Genomic DNA, 15,645 nt, shown 5'->3' on the forward strand with positions numbered 1-15,645 from the left:
GAACTTAAGATGGTAAACATTGCTTACTCCAAACAATTGCACTTGAAATTGAATTTGCAAAACAATTTTACATCATTCTCCACCCACTAAAGTGTGTTGACATCCCTTGTTCACGTATTTAAAATGTTTGCTCTATCTATTTTCAACCTCTGATTTAGCTGTATGTATTTGTAGCTTACAAAAGAAAAATGCTTAAGAAAATAAATAAAGAAAGAAAGAAAGAAAGAAAGAAAGAAAGAAAGAAAGAAAGAAAAACATCTGCCACTGGTTTGTCTGTCACCTGCTACTTAAAGAGATACAAATGTCTGAGGCAGGCATTTTCTACTTGGCCTAGCGCCCGAGACCCCATAGGGAGTTAGCTGTACATCCCTGCTGTAAACAGGATACAAGCCTCTCTAAATGACAGCTACAGACAACTTTATACCAGTCAGATATAAAAGAACCACACTTGTCCCCTGTTGGGTACCTCTCCTGTGTTCTCCTGCCAAGCCACTCTTAGACTTGTTCAAGATAACACAGAGTACACACTCGGGGTTGTGGGAAGACCAAGGAGGAAACAAATATTGAGCTGCCTGCTTTTAACCAATAAAGTCATCCATCCACGACTACCGCTTGTTATAAAGAGGACAACTTATATTCCACAGCCCTGAGCCTGTTTGATGGAAATAGAAGGTTACTTACAGCTTTCAGAGCCTTGCTTGTATAGAAGCACCATATCCTGATTGAGGCTGGCTTTCAATGAAAGTACAACACTCATTGACTGTATAAAGTAACAATGCTGAGAAACTGTAGAAATTATTTTTTAAAATCTGCATTATATACAATATCAGTTCTGATTTTGTGTTTTAGAAGAATGATAAATAATTATCTGTGAAACTAAGCTGTGGATCGTTAGCTGTGGATCCCAGAAGCAGCTATTATTAGTGATCCCTCCCTCAGGACCAGGGCTGGGAAATACAATGCTATTTAATTAAACTGCGTTCACTTGAAATGGCTCCTTTCCATAAAATATAGCAACACAAATTTAATACCATCTTTTTGTTTCCACATTTAACTGGCATCACAGAATTTGGACTTGTACTCAGCAATAAAACAAGAGCTTGCGCCAGGTTTGTACGTAGGTCTAATTTTATAGAGCAGGTTTTGAACACGAGGAGCAGCTACATCCAGACTACTGCCACCTTGTTACATTTTGCTAAAACAAATTTATAGTAAAGTTAAAGTATAGTAAAGTCTTGCAGTGCACAGTACAATGAATACAGAACTCTCCAAAAATCCCTAAAAAAATGATCTTACTTCACAAAACAGTAATATTCTAACCCAGACCAAAATAGAAACCACCAGTTTAGTTTTCACACATGAAAAATGGCCCCTTTTTTGTTTATTCAGTAAAATCTAAATGGTCACTACTTTTCATATGCGTAATGTACCAAGCAGAATTGACCAGCAAAGGAAAAAAACACTGTCAACAAAATGCTCTCTGCCTAAAATGAACGCAGCTCTACTCTACTATTTTAAACTTATGATCTCTGAATGCCCGCTTGCTCCAGCAATCTGGAAATAGTGGGAGGCCCTTGTATGTTTTTTTTAACCAGTCATACAGTTGAGATGAAACTTGATTGTGGGAATTGATAAGCTCTTCTTGGTAGTTTTAGAATTTAGATCATAGTGACTAGTCTGTTTATTGATTGTTTACAATTCTAGTCATCATGTTTTACCTGTTATATTATGGGTTTGTGAAATATGTTTCAACTAGAGGTTGGTTAACACAGCAAATCACACCAATGTGTGCTTGCAGATGATTATACTACTAGATCAATTTAGCAGGTGTGTTTTGTTTGGCCATTTAATTGAAAAGCCTGTAAATGTTGGGTTTTTGTGAGAAACGACATTATTATGTAATACTTGGTTATCTGAAAAAGTACATGGTATGCTATAGAAAATATATTGTAACGTTCTGCCTTAAACGGGTTCGTAGTGGAAATAAATGAAACACCGGAGACAGCGTGTAATCCAAAGCAGTTATAAGTGCTATTTTTATTTAAAGATCTAAGGCTCTTTCAGTGCTCTCTCCTATTCTTGCCTTTAGTTCTCACTCTGATTACTCATACTCACAACCACAGCTGGCAGCGCAGTGCCCATTTTTATATCTCCCACTTTTCTCCCATGTCTCACACCATTGGTCCATTCAACACACCATATGCAAATGAGCTCTGGTGAATGGTTCCTTCTCCCATTCGCTGACGTACCGCTCTGCCCCCATTCACAAAAGTAGACAGCCCGTGCGGGCCGATTGAAGCCGCACCCACGTAAAAGAGAGAGAGCAGCACGAACTCACCAAACATTCTGGTAGACACACTCACATTTATGCAGGGCATTTTATAGCACAATCCCATCCCTCTCCCCAGACTCTGATGCAGTCCATTTTGCCAATGTCTGGGCACCGCTGCCCCCGTCACTACAATATGATTTATCTCTACAATGTGCTTAATATTATCTTTTAATATTATGATTATGTATCTAACTCAAATGATGTATTTCTTTTAAAACAGCAATACAATGCTCTTTATTAATAATAATAATAATAATAATAATAATAATAATAATAATAATAATAATAATAACAACAACGTATATGCAATTCCTCTTTACAACAATATGTTACCTGCTTAGATAACATTTTTTTTTATTTTTATAAATTTAGTCGTTGCCAATTATTTTTATTATTTTCTCCCAATTTATAATGGCCAATTATTTTTTTTTTAAGCTCAGCTCACAGCTATCACCCCTGCGCTGACTCGGGAGGGCGAAGACGAACACACACTATCCTCCGAAGCGTGTGCCGTCAGCCGACCGCTTTTTTTCACACTGCGGACTCACCATGCAGCCACCCAAGAGCCACAGTGTCGGAGGACAACGCAGCTCTAGGGCAGCTGAAAGGCAAGCCCGCAGGCGCCTGGCCAGACTACAGGGGTCGCTGGTGCGCAGTGAGCCGAGGACACCCTGGCCGACCTAACCTTCCCTCCCCCCGGGCGATGCTCGGCCAATTGTGCGCCGCCCCCTGGGGGCTCCCGTCCACGGTCAGCTGTGGAATAGCCTGGACTCGAACTCGCGACGTCCAGACTATAGGGCGATCCTGCACTCCACGTGGAGCACCTTTACTGGATACACCACTTCTTAGATAACATTTTGAGAAAATGAATATACCTATTCTTACAGCCATGTAAAAATCAAGGTGATATTACACAATACTTACTAATAAACTTATTTTGCATAGCCTCCAGCAAGGCATGGTGAGCATCTTCTGCAAGGCAATTGAACATTCTCTTGCTAACATGGTTCGAACAAGGTGCTCTCCACAACCTAGGAAACAGAAATGTGGAATAAGAGGAATAAGATTCAAATCAGAAATCAGTTTTCAATGTAGGGTAAAATGTGGATCCCAGAAACAGATATTATCAGTGGTCCCTGAGAACCAGAGCTGGGAAACACGGCGGGGTGTCAGTTAAACTGAGTTCACATGCAATGTATCCTTTCCATAAAATACAGCAACACAAATTGTATTCAGTACATATATCAGTTTTCAATGTAGGGTAAACCGGCAACTGAGGATTCAATAAAACAGACCAGTAAACAAGGAGAACATTTCAACAAATGTGATTTACACGTTCTGTTAAAAACAATTATTATCCACAAGTAATTATTCACTTTGCCCTATCCTTTACTTAAGATTATTATTTTTCTTTTCAATATCTTTTAGCTATTAGACTGTGATATTCAGATTTATGATAACTGAGAACCAGGTGAATGACATAATAGTTTAATATTCATTGTAGGCTAGATTCCCATAGGGTATTTTTACTTTGTTTCAGGAAAAACCACAAAAATGTCTAAAACTAATAACAAACAACTTCGGATAACCTAAAATCTCCCAATTAAATGTCTGAGTTATTTATAACTAATGAAGTTTGGCAATATTACTGGATGTGTTCTTCCTTTTTTGAGAACATTGTGTTAAGGAGATAAAGGCCCTGCCCACACTATGCTTTTAGTTGCCTTTAAACCGCCTTAAAAGTGTTAAATACGGTTAGCATCTACGCTACGCAGCGTTTAATACCGTACTCGAGAACCGGACTCGAGACCACCTCAGGGGGAAGTCTCAAGTCCGGTTCCAAATTAGATCGCATCAGGTAGTGCGGTTTGTCAGACGTGTGGACGCTGTAATACCGAACTACATTTTCTGTGCATCTCCAATATCCCAAAATGTTTTCCGATATATTTTGGCACGTGGACATTACAAATACAGTACTCAGAACAGGCGCCTGAAGGAGTTGAGAATGGCTATCAGTACTGCTGTACCGTATACAATTTCTGAGGCTTGTTGTAAAACGGTGGATCATGGAGTGACGTGATCAGATGCCAAAATCAAGGCACATTAATATCTGGAGCGATGAAATCGGATCGAGGAGAACTTCAGAGTTCAAAACGAAACACACACATTATGATAAAATGCACCTTGTGTTTTTAAGAAACAAATTCATAACGTTCATGCTAAGAAGTGCTATGTCTTCTGTGGGCACGGGCTCCATATTTGCCGGGTTGTAAACATAAAATACAGTGTATATATATCCTAGGACTCTGTCTAGCATTGAGGAAATGGAGGGACTAATGCCTGCAGACCAATATGCTTGCACAGGCATTTAAAATTATAAAGAACATATTTCAGAAACAAAGTTATAAAAACTGTTGTGCCATAAACCATGTGCTACAGTAAACACGTTACGTAAATTGTCAACAGACTATCCCCAGGTTAAAGTTAATATACACAGTTGACCCTACTAATAATTGGCCCACTGAAACCCTCAGACTGACACCCTATTCAAATAACAGCTTTAGGACACACACCAGGGAACTAATGGTCATTTATGGAGCCAGTGTACTGCACTCCATAAATCAGATACACACTTGCTAATGTTCACAGCGAGACCAGATTATACAGGTTTTACCTTTAAAACAGCACACTCTCAGGTAAACACTCATGTCTTAGCTGTCATAAAGCAGATATTTCAAATACTGATTTTATCAAAATTTCCAGGGAGGAATTTTTGCACACAACTCCATTATCTTTTCTTTCATCTCAGACATTTTTGGTTTTAGATCTGTTGTAGTTTCTAGTGTACATACAGTAACAACCTCTGAGACCTTAAGTGAGACATGTAAAGCGTATATATGCATACTAGACTGTTACTGGTCCTCAAGGTGAGAATATTGGGAAACACTTGGTTAATTAAATTAATTAAAGGGAATTTAGCCAGGTAATATATATCCATCCATCCATTCTCTGTAACCGCTTAATCCTATAGAGGGTTGTGGTGAGATGGAGCCTAACCTGGCAGACAGAGGGCGCAAGGCAGGACTACACACCAGTCCATCGCAGGGCAACTAAGGGGCAATTTAGAGAGGCCAATCCACCTAGCCAGCATGTCTTTGGACTGTAGGAGGAAACCAGAGTACCTGGAGAAAACCCACGCGAAGACAGGGAAAACATGCAAACTCCACACAGACAGACCCCTGAAGTCGGAATTGAACCCAGGACCCTGGAGCTCTGAGGCAGCAGCGTTAACCACCACGCCGCCCTTAGGTAATATATATGTTTTACCAAAATACTAGGGTATAACATCCCTGCTCCTCTTCAATACATTTCAGTACGCTCCCGGGTGTATAATTTGTGGCTAATTAGTTTAACTTTGTGTTATTGTGTTATATGCATACATGCCAATAGTCCCGATGTGGTCAGGACAGTCCCAATTTCAGAGCAAATGTCCAGCGTCCCGTTGCACAGGAAGAGAATCCCAATATTTATCCTTAGAAATTCTTCACAGCTCTAGGACGTTTGCTCTCGTGACCATAGTATTGTAGCGATCTCAGTTAACGCAGGCAGGCGCATCACACAAGACGAGGCAATCCACACACAGTTGGAGGGCGAGCGTGAACCTGGGACCTCTCGCACATAGCGCTGTACAAAAGAGCTGGCTCCTTTGCAAGGAGTGCATATCGGGCTCATGTCTCTGTGTGTGACTACGTCACCTACCAGCCCTGCTGCTGCCTTCCCCCGTGCACGCTACAGTATGTTTTGTTTTTTTCTCTGTCTTTAGCGGAAGCTGACCCTCGTGTATGCACTGCCTTGCAAGAATTTGACATATTGACAAATATGTTTATTGACATATACGTCATATCCAGTCATATTGTTGAAGCGTATTGTTTCCTCCCTGTTGCTGCAATATGATTTAGAGTAAAATGTGGGAGCCATTGAAATGGGGAAATGCATTTCTTTTTACTCACTGCGTCAGGATTACTCTCTTTATTGACATTGTTGATGTGGTTCAACCTGGTGGATTCAGATGCTTGTAACCTCTCACTGCTCTACCAAATTAAGTGTGTGATAAATCCCACCAGAACTGAAAATCTACAAAATTACTGTATTGCACATAATTGTAGATTCATATTGAATATACACTAAATGAAAACGCACAGCGAAGAGCACAGCATGTAGTTTCACTAACGTTACTGTGCAGAATAAATTAATTATTTTCAATGTGTAAATATCAGGACTTTCTTCTTATGCATCAGGACGTGGGACATTTGCTAGGAAATCGGGACTGTTCCGACCATATAGGGACTGTTGTCCAGTTTTTCAGCCACTTCCTGTAGCATGACACACTCTAAATACCTTTTGTCAAAATAACATAAAAAACGCTTTTAGTTTATGGCACCTGCAGTGAAAACAAAATAAAATAAAAAACAAGGTACTAGGGTAAACAAGAACATGATTAAGACAGACGTACGTGCTTATTCCTCAGCGCCATGCGTTTTCATTTAGTTTATTTGAATCTACAATTGTGTGTAATATGGTAATTTTGTAGCTGTTCAGTTCTGGTGGGATTTAGCCCAGACAGAGGTTGCAAGCAACTGAATCCACCAGGTTAAACCACATCAACAACGTCAATAAATAGAGCCATCCTAATGCAGTGAGTAAATGACGCGGGGTGACGCCCTCGGTTCCACCTACTACTAAAACCGTCATTCCACGGAAGCCATTTCTCTTTTTGCCTCTCAAGACGGTAAGGTAAGACCCTCTCTGTTGGTATCTGAACGTTTTTTGAAAAAAGAGCTTGAGTCTACTGCAGTTCCCTTGCCTTTCAGGCAGAAAAGCTGGCTTGCCGCTTTCACGGAATCAGAAACTCCTGATTCAGCCTTTTTTCTTTCTATCTTTCCTCAGCAACCTGCACACGCTCGCGTTGCAAGCTGCTGCTTTCTGTCTGTGGTTCGTGAGTTGACTGCCTGAGCAGTATTGATTTAAAGGGGTGTTGTTGCCTCTTCAGCCTTCACTCGTGTGGAAGCACGCCAATGAGGCTAGGCTTCGCCTTACCCCTGCTGCTGAGCGACTCTGCTGGCTGCTGTTAGCAGTTGAAAATATATAAAATATTATGGAAGGGGTTCTATCCTTGACCTGAGATTCCTCAACAAGTTCTTGAAGGGGAGAAGGTTCCAAATGCTGACTCACCGTCACATTGTCCAGTCAGTCCGGCCGGGTGACTGGTTTACCACCGTAGACTTACGGGATGCGTATTTTTACGTTCCCATTCATCCAGAGCACAGGAAGTACCTCCACTTCGCCTTTCAGGTAAGCGTTTACGAGTTCTCCGTGCTGCCATTCAGCCTCTCCCTAGCTCCGTGTACGTTTTCAAAGTTTGCAGGGGATCAGAGTACTCAACGATCTCGATGACTGGCTGATTTGCGCTCAGTCGCAAGAGTGAGCAGTGGCCCACACAGCGATTGTGACACAGCATCTGGCGAGGATGGGCCTCACCATCAACGATGCAAAGAGTCGGCTTATACCGGTACAGTGCACAACATACTTGGGGCTCCGGCTGGATTCCAGTACGATGCACGCATACCTGTCGGACGACAGAGTAGCAGCTATTCAGGGTTGCCTTTCCCTGTTCCAACAGGGATCAAAGGTCCCCTTGGTGCGGTTCCAAAAACCGCAGCCGTATCAGCCATCGAGCTGGATCTATTACGCATGTGCCCGCTTCAAGCGTGGCTCAATGCGATGCGTTCCATTTACACCCCAAGCGCGACAGACACCATTGGCTGACGGTGTCTCACATGTGCTCCGTGGTCCTGCGATGGTGGAGGATGCCCTCTCACCTGCTTGAGGGCATGAGGATGGGAGTGGTGTTAGCTCGCCAAGTGGTGACAACGGACGGCTCCAACATGGGTTGAGGGGCGGTCTGGGAAGGCAGAGGAGTCTGCGGCACCTGGTCGGGCCGTTGGATAGCCCTGCACATAAATATGCTGGAGCTGCAGGCTGTTTTACTGGCTCTCCAGCACTTTCTTCCAGTATTGCACGGAAAACATGTGCTGGTCCGAACGGACAACACATCAGTGGTGGCGTATGTCAACCACCAGGGCAGCCTTCAGGGTTGCATCGCATCGCTTTCTGGCTCCTAACGGAACCTGCTGTCCCTACTGGCGATGCATCTTCCCGGAGTGGCGAACTGGGCAGCAGACCTCCTGTCGAGGGAGGGTGCGCATCCATCAGAGTGGCGACTCCACCCGCAGGTGGTGGAGCGCATTTGAGAACGGTTTGGGAAGGCACAGGTCGATCTCTTCGCCTCGGTGGAGATGTCACATTGCCCCCTGTGGCATCCCCTACACCGCTTAGGCGGTCCACTCGGTGTCGACGCCCTAGCCCAGGATGCTCCTTTACGTGTTCCCGCCAGTACCGTTGCTCGCAGCCTTCTTGGAGAAGGTCCGGTTAGAGAAAGCGACAGTTCTCCTAGTGGCCCCTCAGTGGCCCAGGAGAATCTGGTTCTCGACCCTATGCCAGCTCCTGCAAGGCCAGCCCTGGGAGATCCGGCTTCGCTTGGGTGAGAGGCACTCTCTGGCATCCGGGACCGGTTCCAATTATGAGTCTGGCCCCTGAATGGGACCGCTGGACAGCCCTAGGGCTATCAGACATGGTTGTGGGTACTCTCAGAGCACTAGGGTAGACTCCACTAGGTCGCTGTACACCTATGTGGAAGTATTTTCAGAACTGGTGTCTGACTAGAAGTCATGACGCAGTTTCTTGCCCCATGACAGTTATCTTGCAGTTTCTGCAAGAACTGCTTGATGCTGGAAGGTCACCTTCCATATTGAAGCTGTATTTAGCGGCTATCTCTGCATGCCATGCCCCAATAGATTCAATATCTCCAGGTGTGCATTTTTTGGCTACCAGGTTTTTGGCTCAAAGGTGCTTGGCAGTTACGCCCTCCCATGGCCGGTCTCCCCGAATGGAGCCTTGATGTTGTACTGGAGGCTCTCACAAAGGCCCGTTTGAGCCTATACACTCCATAGAGTTGTAACATCTGTCTTTCAGGGAACCAGGGTTACTGTAAGTAACCTAACGTTTCAACACCACAACATTTCTGGGAAAACAAGTGCAAGACAGATTTTATACTTGTCAACCAGTATCCATCAAATAAACCTCAGTTCATAATTCAAAACAATGGGCCAGACATTGCAAAGCTTTCGCTCCATTGTAAAGATATTTCATGAAAATGAATAAAAACTGTCAATGCTTGAAAACTAAAAATATATAAATAACAACGTTCATTTAAAGACTCCCACATCCTAAGTGTTTTTCTTTCTAACCTAATGGGACCTCAGTAATGGGCACCAGGCATCAGCTGTAACATTTCACTGCACTCTCTTAGATCTAAATACTTTGTCCTCTTTGATTCCTTCAGGATGGTGCCAGCTTTTCTTTGTTCAGTTTTGACAGAGCAGGCCCGAAGGATTGGAGCCCTGTATTCCAAGAGCTAATCATTTGTTTTAAGAAAATATGCTTCTCTTAAAGTAGAAATTGGCATAACCTTTAGCATGATCTAAGGGGTGTATGTCATATCAGATCAAATGGTTTGTAAACATGGAATTAATATGGACACGTGAAAAGCATCAGTTTCATTGATATGACCAGAAGTTAAAACAATGTTGCAGTGAAAAGGTTCATTTCTATTGAACACCACCTGTAATAGAACTTTATTCAAAGAATCATAAAATAAAGCCTGTAAAGAAGCTGGTCTGAAAGTGAGTGGTCTGTATTAAAAATAGGTTCAGAGTTTAAAAGAATGGCACTGAAACACGTTCACTGGACACCATCTGTAATGGAACTTTATTGAGAGGATCAAATTGCTTCCCACCCACCTGTCTTCATATTCCGGTGTTTTTTGTATGTACATCGAGAGAAGCTGGCGAATAATAAATTGAGTTAGAAATGTTTTGGATAGATTAATTTGCTACGAAGTAACGGTTGCGGGGACCAGCACTGATATTTACATTTACTGGATCTGAGGACGACCCAAGCCCCAGTACATTATTTGTCAGGAGGTTTTGTCAAACAAAACTCTTAAACCTGCAAAATTGAGATGCCATTTTTCTACAAAGCATTCAGTGAAAAAAATGAAATATTTAAAAACAAAAGAAACTGGAACTTTGCCATCAGCAACTTTCAATGCGCAAAATGATAACATTCCTTACTGACCTGGTAGCGAAGATTCAAGCCCAGGAATTTCATTAAGTTAGGTACATGATATAAATACTTTACTTTCTACATGTACTTATACATATACACATAACAATTAGTTTCAAAATGCTGATGTGAAAAAATGCGTGGCAAGTGGTGGACCCTCATTGAAAAAGGTTGGGAAGCACTGCTATAGCTTAATGCAATGCAGCAGTGACAGGATTATGTTTTAATGGACAACATTGGTAATGGAATTTAAGTAAGAAAATCAAAGAATACAGCTCACCAAACATTAAAAAAGTAACTCAAAGTGGACTCCATGTAGGTGTAACTTCAAAGGTCACAGGACCTCAATATGGCAGCCACATTAGTTCAGAGGTCCATACCTGTCAACTCTCCCTTATTTGCCGGGACTGTCCTGTTTTTTTGGACACTACTCCAGGGAAAGATTTTCTCCTGTATTTTGCTAAAAACTCTACTGTTAAACCCCTTTATGTCAGCAAACCTTTAATTTCTGCAAAAGTCATGTACGGTCTGTGGTTACTGCATACTGCAGTCCCCGTCTGTACACAGCAGGGTTTAGGACCGAACACTGCCGAACACAGAACACTGTGGCAGGCATATATATATCAATACAAATATGATCTATCTATCTATATATCAATCTATAGATAGATAGATAGATAGATAGAAAGATAGATAGATAGGTAGATCATATTTGTATTGATATATATATATATATATAGATATCAATACAAATATGAATGCAAATGGCAGGCTTCTTGGGGAACAACATACTCGCAAATAATCCTTAGCAATGCTGGAAAAAGGCATACTTTCTGTAAACTATGCAGGACTGATTTTAACGGTGGGAGCAAGAACGACATTTGTGGTAAGCTCGAGAGATCACAAAAACACCTAAAAGCCAGTGATGCTCTGAAAACCAGCACTTCAATTAATAACTTTTGTTACCAAAGGAAAAAACGGAGATCAAGAAAGTTACATATGCAGAGATCTTTACATGTTGTGACTAGTTCAGCAAATCTGTAGCAGACATGATCCCACACTCACACATTGCAAAGTATTCTGCAGGAAAGTCTAATAGTGAAATAGTGAAAGAGCGTTTCTATTACAATTTCAGCATCAACGTTCCTTTAGAAATGCAGATTGATTGATAACACGTGTTTATATGGAGCAATAGTGTGCTAATTTGAAATAGAAGATAGTTGACAATGAAATGTTACTGACAGTGGTATTATTGATTCGCCACGTATGGGCAGTGTAATGAATAATGTTGCAATACCACGTTGTTGTGTGCAGTACCAAACTCAGCCTTTAGGTTTGTTGTGTGATGAAAGTAACGACGCTAACTGTGCTGTGGTGTAAAATCAACTATAGTGGACCTGCTGCCAAACCTGCAACTAACTACAGTACAATAAGCACCGCTGGGGCCAAGAGATCATTTAATTGTGAAACATCTCATGGTTGTTTTTCTGATTGATATTTTTCCTTTTCAAAAAGCAATTAGAAGGAGCAGCGTATCACAGTCTATCATTCTACGAAATAATACAGTGAAACAGTTGTATGCCTTTGTCTTATGTAGGTATTCACTTCATTTCAGGCCACTAAGATTTCAGTTTACAAAAGCTCCCTTATTTTTCAAACTCAGTGTTGACAGGTATGGAGGTCAATGTCATGGTCCCCAACACAACAATCATGCAGTGTTTGTTTAACCCTGAAAATATGAAGTAATTACCTAAAATGGTTATGGGTTATTTATCACTGTGGAGCTGGCAGCTTTACAAAAAAAACCTGTCACAATAGGAACATTTTTCTTCTACAATACCCACGATCAAAACTGACCTATGGAATCACAGAATAAGTATGTTTACTGAGTATGGAGCCAGTATCTTTAAGTGTTAGGTCTTTATCATGCTTTATCACGCAGAAACCAAAATGGTCACCTGACTCCAATATGTCCATCTTAGGTTACATCTGTGCTGAGAACCGTTTAGTTCTTGTTTTTTTTTTTATTTCAGGAAAAGCAATCATTTAAAATACAGCGATATAAACTGCTGCATCCTCTGTGCTGTTGGTCTACTGCAGAACCATTGCCATGAGTTTGAACTATAGAACAGGAAGCAACTTTATGCCTATAAAGCAGTGTTTGAAATGTATGCATATCCCAATAAAAATAAGCAAAGAAACTAAATATTTTCAACAAGAGTGGGTAGTGATAATGTAGATAGTGCTAAAAAGAGGTAAGAACATTGATTTTAAAACGTATTGTAGTGATCTAAACAGTTACAGATCTAAATATTAACGTTCTTTAAACTCCCCAGGGACGCTTTGGCTTGCTTATTAATTTTGTTACACTCAATAAAAATGCAGTGAAATGAAGCAAGTGATCATTTTTGTTTATACATTTTAATACGGCAGTATTAAGATCTGCCACTGTCATTAAACCACACCCCATGATGTGAACAGATCTGTGTAAACAAACGACAAACAAAAATAGAAAAAAACATCCATCATTACCAGGATCAGTGCAGGATCTTGATCCAGACTCAACAGACTTGAGAAAGAATGACAAGGTGCAGGAACATACTGTGATCAGTCATCTTATGGTCTACTATGTAAACTATTTTTACATGTACATGTAAGTTTGGGAGCCCACAAATAGAGAACATTAGTAACCAAAATAAGCACACATGTGAGAATTAGAACTGACATCCTGAATAGTTTTATTGCTACTCTGGGGACTTCAATAATACTCAAAATGACACAACAACAATTTAATCAGAATGTCAATATTTTTTTATTCACCACATAACCCATTGAAATATTTGGGTTTTCTATGAACAGTACTGTCTATTAATAACTTGGCCACTGCCTTCACAACACATAGTTGGTAAGTTACATACCTAATCGAAATGCACAGCACAGCACCTCTATTTTAGCTAAGATAATGTTTAAACCTAATTATATAATAACTGTTGTAGAGTGAACATGAACCCCATAGCATAAAAGTTGGTTGAGATCATTTTGACAGGCAGTAGATGTAGGCATTTCTGGATATGGTACCGCTGATCCTATCGCATCATCAAAAACTAACAAATGGAGGTCCCGTCTGATACAAAGTAATAAAAAGCAATCAACTTAAGGTGTTCACATTTAGGTGCTCACATCTAGCAGGGATTAGTTGAGTATTCCAATCTTTGAAGGAGCATCAATAACATGCCATGTTTTTGAACTGGTCAATTAATTCACTTTTGACAGAAGGGTTAATCTGGCTGGATATTGAACAGGCATCACAGCATCTTTTGTTTACTGAAAGCTATCCCAATAGCACTCTGGCACACAGAGTGAGTAACTGTGGCAAAACTCATTGATGGGCAGAATATGACAAAATTAACAATCAACTGCCAGCCAATAAACAATATTTACAAGAACCACACCAAAAGGATAACAAAACACAGCACTCATTAGAAACGCCCACATATTAATTTGTTTTCTGCTGTAACAAAGTTAGCACCGAAGGAGTCGAAGATGGCAAATGTGGCCTCAGTGAGGCAAGGCCTCAGATCAGCGTGTCAGAACAAAAATGACTGTTTTTCTGCTGCTTTTGATGGGGATTCCTTTTAAGTCATGAAATTAAAAACAGGTGTGGCAGAGAACACACATTCATACTCACAGTTCTGACACACGCGTTTCCAATTTTGAAACATGAAAGAAATTCATGTTTAAATAAGGGACGACTAAATGAAAATCTGATTCTGTTTCTGCGTGCCACATGCAAATACAGCAGAGGTCCTGACAAAACTATTTAATTAGATTTTTTTTCTTTTTTTTTCTTTTTTTCTGAGGGGATCCATCACTCAAGATGGTTTAAACAGTAACAAGCTCCTGGAAAATTAACTGGTGTACTGAAAGGTTAAAAACAGACACAGTCGTAAAACCGAATGTTATAAATCATTTTGAAGGCAAGTGCCTCTGGAAGAAAGGTTTGGGGACAGACTGTGACCTGCTAGTCGGGGAGTGGGGGAGTGGGGGGGTGGGGGTGGGGGGGGGGGGGGGGGGGTTGGGGGATGTTGGGGGGTGAGTGGTGTGGGGATGAGGCTGAGGAAGGGGGAAATCAGGGGTTAGCGATCACTCTTCACAGTAATAAATAAAAAACAAAATTATGTACTCAAGATTAAGAGCAATTTTCTTTCACATGCATGGTGTACAAAAACAATGGTTGTTTTATAAGGTGTCTGGTTGTAACAATCACTCCATGACACAATTTCACAGTAAAATTCCAGGCATCACCTTTTTACAAGATTGTGGAAAGCATAGAAGCAATACCGTTTCTGTGATTTCGAGCACAGCCACCCCCTTTTAGTACTCAAATGTGGCACATCCAACAATTTATTGGATCTGCATGTGCAAATGGAGAATACTACAGTTTGATCCACTGTTCTTTTGCAAAATTAAGGTATTAAAGTACATATATCTCTTGTAGATGTCACTTTTTTCTATATGAAAGATGCACACATCATGTTAAACATGATTTTGAAAGGTATTTTTTCATAGCATTCGTAAACAATAAAACTGTTGAATATTGCTTGTACTTTTCCATGCTGTACAGTACTGCCTGTTGAAGGACCGCATCTGACACAGGTGAGTTGCTTCTGGGAGTTTGAGTCCTTGTAGGAAAAACATTTCAGAACATTTTGTTTCTTGTAAGACAAGAATCCTTCCTGAGCACATTTTTAAAAATGTTTCTCCAGAAAACAGAACAAAAAAATTGCCAAAAAATTGACATTGTAAATGCTTGCCATTTATTTTCTTTAAATGAACTGGAGCCCAACAGCTAAAAGCATACTGATTATGCTGTTTAACATAGTGAAGTGAATTCATTTTTTCCCCTCACCCCATCAATTCTCCACAGCTCAGGAGAACTGAAGGTTCAGTGGGCGCCCTGAAATCCCATGACTGAGCCAGCATCCTCTTTTGCACCTAGGAACTCAAGAGCGATGTCAGCAAGCTACTGGATAAACAAATGTTCAGCTACCTCTGGAGGACAAAGGCCA

At 41.0% G+C, this 15,645-nt stretch overlaps 1 pseudogene; it reads right to left on the reverse strand.

Annotated features, from left to right (window-relative positions):
• LOC117402891 (threonine aspartase 1-like) overlaps positions 1 to 15,645 on the reverse strand; it is an 80,873-nt pseudogene that overhangs the window by 30,600 nt on the left and 34,628 nt on the right.

The sequence above is a fragment of the Acipenser ruthenus genome, chromosome 5 (assembly GCF_902713425.1).
Source record: "Acipenser ruthenus chromosome 5, fAciRut3.2 maternal haplotype, whole genome shotgun sequence".
NCBI lineage: Eukaryota > Metazoa > Chordata > Actinopteri > Acipenseriformes > Acipenseridae > Acipenser > Acipenser ruthenus.